This window comes from Scyliorhinus torazame, chromosome 13 (assembly GCF_047496885.1).
Source record: "Scyliorhinus torazame isolate Kashiwa2021f chromosome 13, sScyTor2.1, whole genome shotgun sequence".
Classification (NCBI taxonomy): Eukaryota; Metazoa; Chordata; class Chondrichthyes; order Carcharhiniformes; family Scyliorhinidae; genus Scyliorhinus; species Scyliorhinus torazame.
In genome coordinates this window covers 227,772,218-227,787,069 of record NC_092719.1, presented here as the reverse complement: position 1 = coordinate 227,787,069, position 14,852 = coordinate 227,772,218, and the positions used below count along the sequence as shown (strand labels likewise).

Sequence of the window (14,852 nt, the reverse complement as noted above, 5' to 3'; positions counted from 1 at the left end):
AGCTTTAGCTACAAGTGTTCTTGTAATACAAATCAAGCCATCTGACAAGAACACCACAGTCAGGGTTATTATAATAAAGTGATATAAGTAAATAAAGTAGGGTAGGTAGGGTGCTTTTTCAGACGGTCGGTGCAGACATGATAGGCCAAATGGTCTCTTTCTGCATTGTAGGAATTCTATGATTCTAAGTTAGCGCGAGGGAAGTAAATAATAATCTTATATGGCTTAATCTTTTGCAAAAAGGGAGTAAATAAAGGACCTTGTCATGGCAGGAGAACTCGCACCCGTGATATGCTCCTCCTGTGCTATGTGGCAAATCATGGAAGCTTCAGTTGTCCCTGGTGACCATGTGTGCAGGAAATGTGTCCAGCTGCAGCTACTAGCTAACCATGTTTGAAAGGGGAGGAGGAAGAATGTCAGGGCTACAGTGGTAGTGGATTAAATTGTAAGGGGAACAGACAAGCGTTTCTGTGGCCGCAAAAGAGACTCCAGGATGGTATGTTGCCTCCCTGGTGCCAGGGTAAGGGATGTCACTAATAGGCTGCAGGGCAGACTGAAGGGGGAGAGCAAACAGACAGATATTGTGGTACATACTGGTACCAACAATTGAGGCAAGAAAAGGGATGAGATCCTGAAAGCAGAATTTAGGGAGCTAGGAAGAAGATTAAAAAACAGGACCCAGAAGGTAGTAATCCTATCCAGTGCCACGTGCTAGTGAGTATAGAAATCGGAGATTAGGCCAGATGAATGCATGCATGGACTGATGGTGCAGGAGAAAGAACTTTAGATTTCTGGGACATTGGGACTGTTTTTGGGGTCAGTGGGATCTGTACAAGATGGACGGTTTGCCATCGAAGTAGGAACGAAAATGGGACCAGCGTCCTTACACGGGGGTTTGCTAGTGCTGTTGGGGAGCGTTTAAACTAATTAAACTGGCATAAAATCATAGAATTTACAGTGCAGATGGAGGCTATTCAGCCCTTCGAGTCTGCACCGGCCCTTGGAAAGAGCACCCTACTTAAGCCCACACCTCCACCCTATCCCCGTAACAACACCTAACCTTTTTTGGACACTGAGGGCAATTTAGCATGGCCAATACACCTAACAGCAAGCCTTTGGACTGTGGGAGGAAACCGGAGCACCCGGAGGAAACCCACGCAGACACAGGGAGAACGTGCAGACTCCACACAGTGACCCAAGCCGGGAATCGAACCTGGGACCCTGTAGCTGTGAGGCAGCCCTGCTAACCACTGAGCTACCGTGCTACCCTGAGATCCTGAGAGAAGGTCCAGCAGAGACAGATGCACTGCGAAATTAGAAGATACATCAAGTGAGTCAGAAAGGCACAGAATGTTTAGATCAGTAAAGTCACAAGTGAGTTTGGCAAGATTGTTTGGTATTTATTTTAATGCGAGGAGTCTAACGAATAAGGCAGATGAATTGAGGGCACAAATTAACACATGGGGGTATGATGTCATTGCTGTCACTGAGACAGCACCGAGAGAGGGACAGGATTGGCAGCTCAACATTCCAGGATACAGGTCTTCAGGAGAGATAGGGAAGGAGGTAAAAGAGAAGGTGTTGCAGTTTTGATCAGGGAATCAATTACAGCAGTAAGGAGGAACGATATCTCTTCAAGTGAAGCTATATGGGCAGAACGTAAAAGGAGCAATCACATTGCTGGGAATGTTCGATAGGCCCCCTAACAGTCCAAGAGAAACAGAAGAGCAGATATGTTGGCAAATTTCAGAGAAGTGTAAAAGTAATCGGTTAGTGATAGTGGGGGATTTCAACTTCCCCAATATTAACTGGGGAAGACATAGTGTGAAGTTTAAAGGGAGCAGAATTCTTAAAAGGCATCCAGGAGAACTTTTTAAGCCAGTACGTAGAATGTATTACAAGAGAGGGGGGTCCTGGAGTTTGGCAATTAAGCTGGGCAGGTGGCTGAAGTATCAGCGGGGGAGCATTTTGCAGACAGTGATCATAACTCTGTTAGGTTCAAGAGTGTTATGGAAATGGACAAGGATGGGCCTGAGATCAAGGTTCTAAACTGGGGAACCGTCGATTTTAATAAGATCAGATATGATTTAGCCAGAGTAGACTGGGAGCAGACACTTTTAGATAAATCTGTGACAGAACAGTGGGACGTATTCAAGAAGGAAATAGGGAGATAGGAAATAGGAAATAGGAAATATGAGTGCAGGGCCAACGTGTTCCAATCACGAAAAGGAACCCAGAATATCGAGGGATATACAGCATTGGATCAGGAGAAAAAGGGAGGCTTATGGCAGATATCAAGGACTCAAAACAGCAGAAGCGCTAATAATAATATAATAATAATCGCTTGTCACAAGTAGGCTTCAATGAAGTTACTGTGAAAAGCCCCTAGTCACCACATTCCAGCGCCTGTTCGGGGAGACTGGTACGGGAATTGAACCCGAGCTGCTGGCATTGTTCTGCATTACAAGCCAGCTGTTTAGCCCAATGTGCTAAACCAGCGAGAGGCATATAGAGGGAACATAAAAGGAAATTAGGGCAACAAAAAGGGGACATGAAAGGATACTGAGGGCAGCACAGTGGTGCAGTGGATAGCACTGCTGCCTCACGGTGCCGAGGTCCCAGGTTCGAACCCGGCTCTGGGTCACTGCCCGTGTGGAGTTTGCACATTCTCCCCGTGTTGCAGGGGTTTTGCCTCCACAACACAAAGATGTGCAGGGTAGGCGATTGGCCACACTAAATTGCCCCTTAATTGGAAAAAATGAATTATGTACTCTAAATTTATATATTTTTTAAAATGAAAGGATACTGGCAGGCAAAATAAAGGAAAGCCCTTTACAAATCCATTAAGGGTAAAAGGATAACTAGGGAAAGAGTAGGGTCCATGAAGGACCACAGTGATAATTTGTGTTTGGAGCCAGAGGATGTAGGTAGGGTTCGAAATTAATACTTTGTGTCGGTGTTCATTCATGAGGGGGATGATGTGGGTATAGAAATCAGGGATTTTAAATAAAATTAAAGAGATTAACATTGACAGAGAGGAGGTTCTGAGTGACCCTAAAAGTAGACAAGTCTCCAGGGCCAGATGAAATGTATCCCAGGCAAGTGAGTGAGACAAGGGAGGAAATAGCACGGGTGCTGGCAATAATTTTCAATTCCGCTCTAGCTACAGGAAAGGTGCCAGAGGACTGGGGGATAGCCAATGTGGTTCCATTATTCAAGAAGGGAGGAAGGGATAAACCAGGAAGCTACAGGCCAGTCAGTCTAACCTCAGTAGTGGCGAAACTATTGGAAGCAATTCTAAGAGACAGAATTAACCTGCATTTGGAGAGGCAGGGATTAATCTTGAACAGTCAGTATGGTTTTGTTAAGGGGAGATCATGTCTGACCAACTTATTTGAATTTTTCGAAGTGGTGATGTTGCTAACTTTAGGTTGGTTCAATTGGCTCTGTTTTATAACCTTTGCTCTAGAGTCGCCAGGTATCTTTATGATACCGCCACGAGGTTCACGTTCAAGTAATGATCAATAACTCAGTACACCAATTAGTAAGATTCAAATCAAAGCACATTTATTATACACAGTAAATCGCTACTCATGCATAAATTCTACTTCTAAGCTACTTCTACAACGAACAGGCCTATACTTAGCTTCGGAATGGCCCACCAGGTCAGGGGAACAAATGGCCTTTTGTTCGGATTCTGAAACTGCGGGATTCAAAGCTGGTATGGACTGGTAGCTAGGAGTGCCTATCTCATAGCGAGCGTTGACTTAAGACTTACGTTCTTGGAGGCAGCTGGACAAGTCACTCTCAGGGGTTGCTTCGCGTTGCTGAGTGACCCTGTCAAGAAGGACGATTTGAACTTGGGGGCTTTACTTTATAGTCCCCAGGGGCTTCCCGCCTTTCGGGGCGGACCCCGTACCTGGTTTCAAGTGATTGGACTTCGTTCCAATCGCTTGGTTCGATTTCTCCAATACTGTAGCGGTTCCCTGATCAATGGGCGGTCTTTAGGTGTCCATTAACCTCTTTTGTGTTGGCTCCTGCTGGCGCCGAGGAGTCTGGCTTGGCCTTGTTTATCTCAAATGTTTTGATTGTTCCCGAGGATCACTCATTAGTATGTAGATGGCCGCTACATTATTATGCAGATGGCTGCTTGTATCGATGCTGTCTGGGCTTTTGCAGAGTTTAATACACAGTAACTTGCACCTGCTGGTTTCTGCCTGTGTTGGCTGAATTTCCCTTCAGCCTTTGCTGTTCTCCATTTTACGTCGGGAGTTGGCCAACCCAGGTGGCTACAGTGACCAGGTGTGTAGATGAGGGAAATGCATTTAACATAGTCTATTTGGACTTCAGCAAGGCTTTTGATAAAGTCCCACGTAGAAGGCCGATAGCGAAGGTAAGAGCCCATGGCATCCAAGGAAATTTGGCAAATTGGATCTAGAATTGGCTGAGTGGCAGGAAGCAAAGGGTGATGCTTCCATCCCATCAGTGCCAAAAAAGAACCAGGCAACGTGCCTCAACGACTACCATTTGGTGGCCTTGACATCTATCATTATGAAGTGCTTCGAGAGGTTGGTCATGAGACACTTCAACTCCATACTCCCAGAATGCCTTGATCCACTGCAATTCGCATACCGCCACAGCAGACTCCATCTCCCTGGCCCTACACTCATCTCTGGAACATCTCGACAACAAGGACTCATATTTATTGACTACAGCTCTGCCTTCAACACCATAATCCCAACCAAGCTCATATCCAACCTCCAAAACCTAGGACTTGGCTCCTCACTCTGCAACTGGATCCTCGACTTCCTAACCAACAGACCACAATCAGTAATGATAAACAACAACACCTCCTCCACAATAGTCCTCAATACCGGGGCCCCGCAAGGCTGCGTACTTAGCCCCCTACTATACTCCCTATACACACACGACTAACTTGATCGAGTTTTTTGAGGAAGTGATGAAGATGATTGATGAGGATAGGACAGTGGATGTCATCCACATGGACTTCGGTAAGGCCTTTGACAAGGTCTCTCATGGCAGAATGTGTAGTCGCACGGGATCGGAGGTGAGCTGGCAAATGGATACAGAACTGGTACGGTCATCGAAGACAGAGGGTAGCAGTGGAAGGTTGCGTTTCTGAATGGACGGCTGTGACTGGTGGTGTTCCGCAGGGATCAGTGCTGGGACCTTTGCTGTTTGTAATATAAATGATTTTGAGGAAAATGTAACTGGTTGGATTAGTAAGTTTGCGAACAACACAAATGTTGGTGGAATCGCGAATATCGATGAGGATTTGATTTGATTTATTATTGTCACATGTATTAGTATACAGTGAAAAGTTGTTTCTTACATTCTGTACAAACAATGCATACCGTACATAGGGAAGGAAGGAGAGACTGCAGAATATAATGTTACAGTTATAGCAAGGTGTTGAGAAAAGATCAACTGAATACGAGGTAGGTCCATTCGAAAGTCTGATGGCAGTGGGGAAGAAGCTGTTCCTGAGTCGGTTGGTACGTGACCTCAAACTTTGGTAACTTTTTCCTGACGGAAGAAGGTGGAAGAGAGTATGTCTGGGGTGCATGGGGTCCTTAATTATGCTGGCAGCCTTTCCGAGGCAGCGGGAATTATAGACAGAGTCAATGGATGGGAGGCTGGTTTGCGTGATGGATTGAGCTACATTCACGACATTTTGTAGTTTCCTGCGGTCTTGGGCAGAGCAGAAACCATACGAAGCTGTGATACAACCAGAAAGAATGCTTTCTATGGTGCATCTGAAGCAGTTGGTGAGAGGCGTAGCTGACATGCCAAATTTCCTCAGTCTTCTGAGAAAGTAGAGTCGTTGGTGGGCTTTCTTAACTCTAGTGCCAGCATGGGGGGACCAGGACAGGCTGTTGGTGATCTGTACACCTAAAAACTTGAAGCTCTCGACCCTTTCTACTTCGTTACCATTGATGTAGACAGGGGCATGTTCTCCACTACGCTTCCTGAAGTCGATGACAATCTCCTTTGTTTTGTTGGCATTGAGGGAGAGATTATTGTCGTTGCACCAGTTCACCAGATTCTCTATCTGATTCCTGTACTCTGTCTCGTCATTGTTTGAAATCCGACCCACTACGGTGGTGTCATCAGCAAATTTGAAAATCGAGTTGGAGGGGAATTTGGCCAGTCATAGGTGTATAAGGAGTATTGTAGGGGGCTGAGGACACAGCCTTGTGGGGCACCGGTGTTGAGGATGATCGTGGAGGAGGTTTAAAGTGCAAGGGGCAGGGTTTAAAGAGATGGACGAGGGAAGGTTTTTACACAGAGGGTAGTGGGTGCCTGGAACTCGCTGCCGGAGGTGGTGGTGGAAGCAGGGACGATAGTAACGTTTAAGGGGCATCTTGACAAATACATGAATAAGATGGGAATAGAGGGATATGGACCCCGGAAGGGTAGGGGGTTTTAGTTCAGATGGGCAGCATGGTCAGTGCAGGCTTGGAGGGCCGAAGGGCCTGTTCCTGTGCTGTACTTTTCTTTGTTCTTTGACTGTGTGGCAAGATTTGGCTCCATCAAGTTTGCTGATGACACGACCGTAGTGCAGGGGTTTTCAAACTCTGGGTCGCGGGTGGGTGCCGTGAGGGTCGTGGAGCGAACGGTTGTGGCATATCCGATCGCGGGAAAATGTTTGCATCTGCCGGGTCCGGCTTTTAAGAATGCTGGCCGCAGGCAGTCCCCGATTGCTTACGTGTTTGAGGGGGCGGGCAGCGCGAGGCTAGGCTGTGTGCTGGTCACCGTGTGCAGAGCAGGGGGGCGGGGGGGGGGGGGGGGGGGGGGGGTTTGACAGGCATCCACATGGCGCTATGCTAACAGTGGTGGCCCCAGCTTGGAGCTCCGCTCTGGTGCTCGTCCTTTGCGCGCTGCTCGGCTCGTCCCCACCACTGATTGGCATTATGCAACTTACGGACACTTTTTCAACCGTTCAATGGCACAATGTCCGTTTGCACTCCCACAACGGTAAGTGCTGATCGGGATGTGGTCTGTGACTGGATGGGTACAGTGAGAGGAAGCCAGGCCAGGTTTCTCAGAATACTGATTAATACCAGTAAAGGGAGCTGACATGTGAACACGGGAAGAAACCTAAACAGTCATCACTCTGTGTCGACACTCTCTGGAAACCAGGAAGTCAGAGCTTTTGGTGAGAATGGAGCAGGAGGTGACTTGGATGTTTGGACAGTGCAATGCAGTGGAACCAGTAAGAAATAGTGTGACATTATGTGTGTTTGACAAGTTACTTCATCTCCCGTAAAGTCGGAGTTTGTAAAGTAAAAACAAGATTGTACTTTTTTCTACAATTGGTTAACTTTCTAAAGAAATGTTAATATATATATATAACAAAGTTTGTGCGCACATGTAAGGATGCACAAGTTCAACTGAAGTTGTTTTCATTTTTAGCAGTAAAAAGTCAAATTTGGAAATACTACATCTCGGAAATAAAGTTTCAAAGTTTAAAAAAAAGACTGCCGGCCGCATCCGACCTTTAAATATGATCGCTGAGTCTTTCTGCAAGAGACAGCGGCAGAGAGGTCACGCGTCCGGCACATCAATGCTTTGGGTACAAAAATCATAGAGGTGAGATTCCCCCATTTTGTAGCTGACAGCAAGAAAGTAACAAACAGATCAGGATCTCACACTAAATCTGCTGGAAAGAGCTTCTCATGAGAGTCCACAGCAGGACAAAGCAGTGCTGGTGTGAGCTGTATCCCGAGCTCCAGGGCCTCTGGTGAACAAACAATTAAGAAAAAACTGAAATAGGAAAAAAAGCAGTATGAAGATTCTTTCTTGAGGTATGGCTTTACTTGTGTCAATGGAAATCATGATGCAAAACCCATGTGTGTTGTATGCAGGGAAGTACTGACACATGACGTTTAAAACCCTCAAATCTTCAAAAGGCATTTGAAGACTAAGCATGGAGAGTTCAAGGACAAACCTCTTGATTTTTTTCAAAGCATGCAACAAGAACTTAAATCGTCAGCTGAAGTGCTTAGCAGAAATGTAACATTAATGACGACGCAAGAGATCATGAGGACCAAACAGGCCCACCTGCCGCATAAAGGAGTCCAGATATCATTCCGGCAAACCTGTCTGCACCCCCTCTCTCCTATCCGGCGATGTGATACCCTGTATCCAGGATTATTCACAGTATTCCAGCTGTTTTTTATTCATTTATGGGATGCGGGTGACGTTGGCTGGGTCAGCATTTCTTGCCCATCCCTAATTGCCCTTGAACTGTGTCTCACCCCGCTATTTCAGAGAGGGGCAGTTAAGATGGCCCACATTGTAGGCAAGACCAGGTAAGGACGGTAAATTTCCTCCCTGAAAGGGCATTAGTGAATCAGATGTTTTTTTATGACAATTGACAAGGGTTGCATGGTCACCCTTACTAAGACAAACTTTTATTTCAATTATTAGTTGCTCCATGCTGCCGGAGTGGGATTTGAACCCCAATCCCCAGCGCTTGGGCCCAGGTCCCTGGGTTACTTGTCCAGTGATATTGCACTGTACTGTATCCTCTGGTGTGGTCTAACCAGGGCTCAGTACAGATGATGTTTCTATTCTATTTCACGAGGTAGAAAGGTCAGCATGCCATGAAGCCTTCTAATTGTTTCTTGGATCCATCTACGATAGTTGAAGGATTTTATATCTGGACGCCCAACTCTCTCGAAACCTCTAATGATTCTAACTCTTTATCATGTTGAAACTCCACATTTCCTTTTAGATCGAAAGTGAATAACCTCATTTACCAATTTTGAAATCCATTTGCCACAACTTTGCACTTTCACTAAATCTCTGCAACATATTGTTCAACTTTACAATTCTGCTTAAGTTACTATGATTGGAAAATTTGGATAAACGACATGTGATTTTGTCATGTGGGTAATACTTGCTGCATACCAGTTACATTCTACCAATTAGTCAGTATTTGTGGGACCCATACCCCAGTGAGAGTCAGTGTGTGTGGGACCCGTACCCCAGTGAGAGTCAGTGCGTGTGGGACCCGTACCCCAGTGAGGGGCAGTGTGTGTGGAACCCGTACCCCAGTGAGAGTCAGTGTGTGTGGAACCCGTACCCCAGTGAGAGTCAGTGTGTGTGGGACCCGCACCCCAGTGAGAGTCAGTGTGTGTGGGACCCGTACCCCAGTGAGAGTCAGTGTCTGTGGGACCCGTACCCCAGTGAGAGTCAGTGTGTGTGGGACCCATACCCCAGTGAGAGTCAGTGTGTGTGGGACCCGTACCCCAGTGAGAGTCAGTGTGGGTGGGACACGTACCCCAGTGAGAGTCAGTGTGTGTGGTACTGTACCCCAGTGAGAGTCAGTGTGTGTGGGACCCATACCCCAGTGAGAGTCAGTGCGTGTGGAACTGTACCCCAGTGAGAGTCAGTGTGTGTGGGACCCGTACCCCAGTGAGAGTCAGTGTGTGTGGGACCCGTACCCCAGTGAGTCAGTGTGTGTGGGACCCGTACACCAGTGAGAGTCAGTGTGTGTGGAACCCGTACCCCAGTGAGAGTCAGTGTGTGTGGGACCCGTACCCCAGTGAGAGTCAGTGTGTGGGACCCGTACCCCAGGGAGAGTCAGTGTGTGTGGGACCCGTACCCCAGTGAGAGTCAGTGTGTGTGGAACCCGTACCCCAGTGAGAGTCAGTGTCTGTGGGACCCGTACCCCAGTGAGAGTCAGTGTGTGTGGGACCCGTACCCCAGTGAGAGTCAGTGTGTGTGGGACTGTACCCCAGTGAGAGTCAGTGTGTGTGGGACTGTACCCCAGTGTGTGTCGGACCCGTACCCCAGTGAGAGTCAGTGTGTGTGGAACTGTCCCCCAGTGAGAGTCAGTGTGTGTGGAACCCGTACCCCAGTGAGAGTCAGTGTGTGTGGGACCCATACCCCAGTGAGAGTCAGTGTCTGCGGGACCCGTACCCCAGTGAGAGTCAGTGTGTGTGGGACCCGTACCCCAGTGAGAGTCAGTGTGTGTGGAACTGTCCCCCAGTGAGAGTCAGTGTGTGTGGGACCCGTACCCCAGTGAGAGTCAGTGTCTGCGGGACCCGTACCCCAGTGAGAGTCAGTGTGTGTGGGACCCGTACCCCAGTGAGAGTCTGTGTGTGGGACCCGTACCCCAGTGAGAGTCAGTGTGTGTGGAACTGTCCCCCAGTGAGAGTCAGTGTGTGGGACCCGTACCCCAGTGAGAGTCAGTGTGTGTGGAACTGTCCCCCAGTGAGAGACAGTGTGTGTGGGACCCGTACCCCAGTGAGAGTGAGTGTGTGTGGGACCCGTACCCCAGTGAGAGTCAGTGTGTGTGGAACTGTCCCCCAGTGAGAGTCAGTGTGTGGGACCCGTACCCCAGTGAGAGTCAGTGTGTGTGGAACTGTCCCCCAGTGAGAGTCTGTGTGTGGGACCCGTACCCCAGTGAGAGTCAGTGTGTGTGGAACTGTACCCCAGTGACAGTCAGTGTGGGACCCGTACCCCAGTCAGAGTCAGTGTGTGTGGGACCCGTACCCCAGTGAGAGTCAGTGTGTGTGGAACTGTCCCCCAGTGAGAGTCAGTGCGTGTGGGACCCGTACCCCAGTGAGAGTCAGTGTGTGTGGAACTGTACCCCAGTGACAGTCAGTGTGGGACCCGTACCCCAGTCAGAGTTAGTGTGTGTGGGACCCGTACCCCTGTGAGAGTCAGTGTGAGTGGAACCCGTACCCCAGTGAGAGTCAGTGTGTGTGGGACTGTACCCCAGTGAGAGTCAGTGTGAGTGGAACCCGTACCCCAGTGAGAGTCAGTGAGAGTGGAACCCGTACCCCAGTGAGAGTCAGTGTGTGTGGTACCCGTACCCCAGTGAGAGTCAGTGTGAGTGGAACCCGTACCCCAGTGAGAGTCAGTGTGTGTGGGACCCGTACCCCAGTGAGAGTCAGTGTGTGTGGGACCCGTACCCCAGTGAGAGTCAGTGTGTGTGGGACCCGTACCCCAGTGAGAGTCAGTGTGTGTGGGTCCCGTACCCCAGTGAGAGTCAGTGTGTGGGACCCGTACCCCAGTGAGAGTCAGTGTGTGTGGGTCCCGTACCCCAGTGAGAGTCAGTGTGTGTGGGACCCGTACCCCAGTGAGAGTCAGTGTGTGTGGAACCCGTAACCCAGTGAGAGTCAGTGTGTGTGGAACCCGTACCCCAGTGAGAGTCAGTGTGTATGGGACCCGTACCCCAGTGAGAGTCCGTGTGTATGGGACCCGTACCCCAGTGAGAGTCAGTGTGTGGGGAACCTGTACCCCAGTGAGAGTCAGTGTGTGTGGGACCCGTACCCCAGTGAGAGTCAGTGTGTGTGGGACCCGTACCCCAGTGAGAGTCAGTGTGTGTGGAACCCGTACCCCAGTGAGAGTCAGTGTGTGGGGAACCCGTATCCCAGTGAGAGTCAGTGTGTGTGGGACCCGTACCCAGTGAGAGTCAGTGTGTGTGGAACCCGTACCCCAGTGAGAGTCAGTGTGTGTGGAACCCGTACCCCAGTGAGAGTCAGTGTGTGTGGGACCCGTACCCCAGTGAGAGTCAGTGTGTGTGTAACCCGTACCCCAGTGAGAGTCAGTGTGTGTGGGACCCGTACCCCAGTGAGAGTCAGTGTGTGTGGGACCCGTACCCAGTGAGAGTCAGTGTGTGTGGAACCCGTACCCCAGTGAGAGTCAGTGTGTGTGGGACCCGTACCCCAGTGAGAGTCAGTGTGTGTGGAACCCGTACCCCAGTGAGAGTCAGTGTGTGAGGGAACCCGTACCCCAGTGAGAGTCAGTGTGTGTGGGACCCGTACCCCAGTGAGAGTCAGTGTGTGTGGCACCCGTACCCCAGTGAGAGTCAGTGTGTGTGGGACCCGTACCCCAGTGAGAGTCAGTGTGTGTGGGACCCGTACCCCAGTGAGAGTCAGTGTGTGTGGGACTGTACCCCAGTGAGAGTCAGTGTGGGTGGAACCCGTACCCCAGTGAGAGTCAGTGTATGTGGAACCCGTACCCCAGTGAGAGTCAGTGTGTGAGGGAACCCGTACCCCAGTGAGAGTCAGTGTGTGTGGGACCCGTACCCCAGTGAGAGTCAGTGTGTGTGGGACCCGTACCCCAGTGAGAGTCAGTGTGTGTGGGACCCGTACCCCAGTGAGAGTCAGTGAGTGTGGGACCCGTACCCCAGTGAGAGTCAGTGTGTGTGGGACCCGTACCCCAGTGAGAGTCAGTGTGTGTGGGACCCGTACCCCAGTGAGAGTCAGTGTGTGTGGGACCCGTACCCCAGTGAGAGTCAGTGTGTGTGGGACCCGTACCCCAGTGAGAGTCAGTGTGTGTGGGACCCGTACCCCAGTGAGAGTCAGTGTGTGTGGGACCCGTACCCCAGTGAGAGTCAGTGTGTGTGGGACCCGTACCCCAGTGAGAGTCAGTGTGTGTGGGACCCGTACCCCAGTGAGAGTCAGTGTGTGTGGGACCCGTACCCCAGTGAGAGTCAGTGTGTGTGGGACCCGTACCCCAGTGAGAGTCAGTGTGTGTGGGACCCGTACCCCAGTGAGAGTCAGTGTGTGTGGGACCCGTACCCCAGTGAGAGTCAGTGTGTGTGGAACCCGTACCCCAGTGAGAGTCAGTGTGTGTGGAACCCGTACCCCAGTGAGAGTCAGTGTGTGTGGGACCCGTACCCCAGTGAGAGTCGGGGGGGGGGGGGGGGGGGTGCGGGAGCCCCACTCCTCTCTCTCTCCCCCGCCCCCTCCTCCGGTTCCGGGTCTCTTACCTCAGCCGCGGCTCGCGCTCCCGGGCGGCAGACAACACGCTGGCCCCGCCCATCCTGGCGCCGCCCCCTCCGGCCCCGTCCCCGCCCCCCCTCACTGGCCCCGCCCCCGGCCACTGGCCCCGCCCCCTGGCCTGCGTCACAAACAGCCGCTCACAATCTGACACAAAGTCACTTTATTTGAAAAACATTCACAAACATTCCGAGTGGCAACTCCCCCCCCCCCCGGAATATACCCCCCCCCCCAGAATATACACCCCCCCCCGGAATATACCCCCCCCCCCCGGAATATACCCCCCCCCCCCGGAATATACCCCCCCCCCCCGGAATATACCCCCCCCCCCGGAATATACCCCCCCCCCCGAATACACCCCCCCCCCCGGAATATACCCCCCCCCCCGGAATATACCCCCCCGGAATATACACCCCCCCCCCGGAATATACCCCCCCCCCCCCAGAATACACCCCCCCCCCGGAATATACACCCCCCCCCCGGAATATACCCCCCCCCCCCGGAATATACCCCCCCCCCCCGGAATATACCCCCCCCCCAGAATATATACCCCCCCCCAGAATATACACCCCCCAGAATATACCCCCCCACAGAATATACACCCCCCAGAATATACCCACCCCCCAGAATATACCCCCCCCACAGAATATACCCCCCCCCACAGAATATACCCCCCCACAGAATATACCCCCCCACAGAATATACCCCCCCACAGAATATACACCCCCCCCCAGAATACACCCCCCCCCAGAATACACCCACACCCCCGGACCCCCCAACACCAAACCCACACTAACCCTCCCCCAAAACCCAGACACTCCCAGCCCCCCAATACACCTTTCACTTACAACAACATTCATTTCTGCTTCAAATTTGCTGCCAGCAGACCCAGGACAGGGCTGGACAAGGGGAATTCAAAATATTGATTAAAAAACACTCAAACAAGAAAAAATGTCCCAGAAATCTGGTGAAATAAAAGTTGACAGACACGTAGAATTAGTGGCATTTCTACAATGGCGTTGATCCAAAAATGACCTCCCCTTGAGAGGTGAAGAATTTAATCATCCCATTCATCGTCATCTTCAAAATCAGCTGGAGCACAAACAGATCATCAAAATCACAATGTCCTTGTACAGCCCAGCATAACCCCCTTATGACCCCGTCCCATCCTCTCCCACCCCCACACCCTGTCCCATCCACCCACCTCCCAAACCCTGTCCCACTCCCACCCCAAACCCTGTCCCATCCTCTCCCACCCCCACCCCCAAACCCCGTCCCACCCCTACCCCCAAACCCCGTCCCACCCCCAAACCCTGTCCCACCCCCAACCCCAAACCCTGTCCCACCCCATCCCACCCCCAAACCCCGTCCCACCCCCAAACCCCGTCCCACCCTCTCCCACCCCCACACCCCATCACTCCCCCACATCCTGTCCCACCCCCGTCCCATCCTCTCCCACCCCCACCCCCAAACCCTGTCCCACCCCCAAACCCTGTCCCACCCCCACCCCCAAACCCTGGTCCATCCTCTCCCACCCCCACCCCCAAACCCTGTCCCATCCACCTCACCCCCCAAACCGTCTCCCATCCCCACCCCCAAACCCTGTACCACCCTCTCCCACCCCTACCCCCAAACCCCATCCCATCCTCCCCCACCCCAAAACCCCGTCCCATCCTTTCCCACCCCCAAACTCTGTCCCACCCTCACCCCCAAACCCCATCCCACCCTCTCCCACCCCCACCCCCAAACCCCGTCCCATCCTCTCCCACCGCCAAACCCTGTTCCACCCTCTCCCACCCCCAAACCCTGTCCCATCCTCTCCCACCCCCAAACTCCGTCCCACCCTCTCCCATCCCCACCCCCAAACCCCCTCCCACCCTCTCCCACCCCCACCCCCAAACCCCCTCCCACCCTCTCCCACCCCCAAACCCCGTCCCATCCTCTCCCACCCCCAAACCCCGTCCCATCCTCTCCCACCCCCAAACCCCGTCCCATCCTCTCCCACCCCCAAACCCCGTCCCATCCTCTCCCACCCCCAAACCCCGTCCCATCCTCTCCCACCCCCAAACCCCGTCCCATCCTCTCCCA

General features: G+C 51.7%; 1 protein-coding gene across 1 annotated transcript in view; it reads right to left on the bottom strand.

The window, feature by feature from the left end:
* LOC140388658 (6-phosphofructo-2-kinase/fructose-2,6-bisphosphatase 4-like) overlaps window positions 1-12,827 on the bottom strand; it is a 442,444-nt gene extending 429,617 nt beyond the window's left edge. Inside the window, exon 1 of the mRNA XM_072473142.1 lies at window positions 12,755-12,827. The gene's annotated coding sequence lies outside the window, so the exon portion shown is untranslated. The remainder of the gene's footprint in view (window positions 1-12,754) is intronic.
* Between the last annotated feature and the right edge of the window lie 2,025 nt (window positions 12,828-14,852).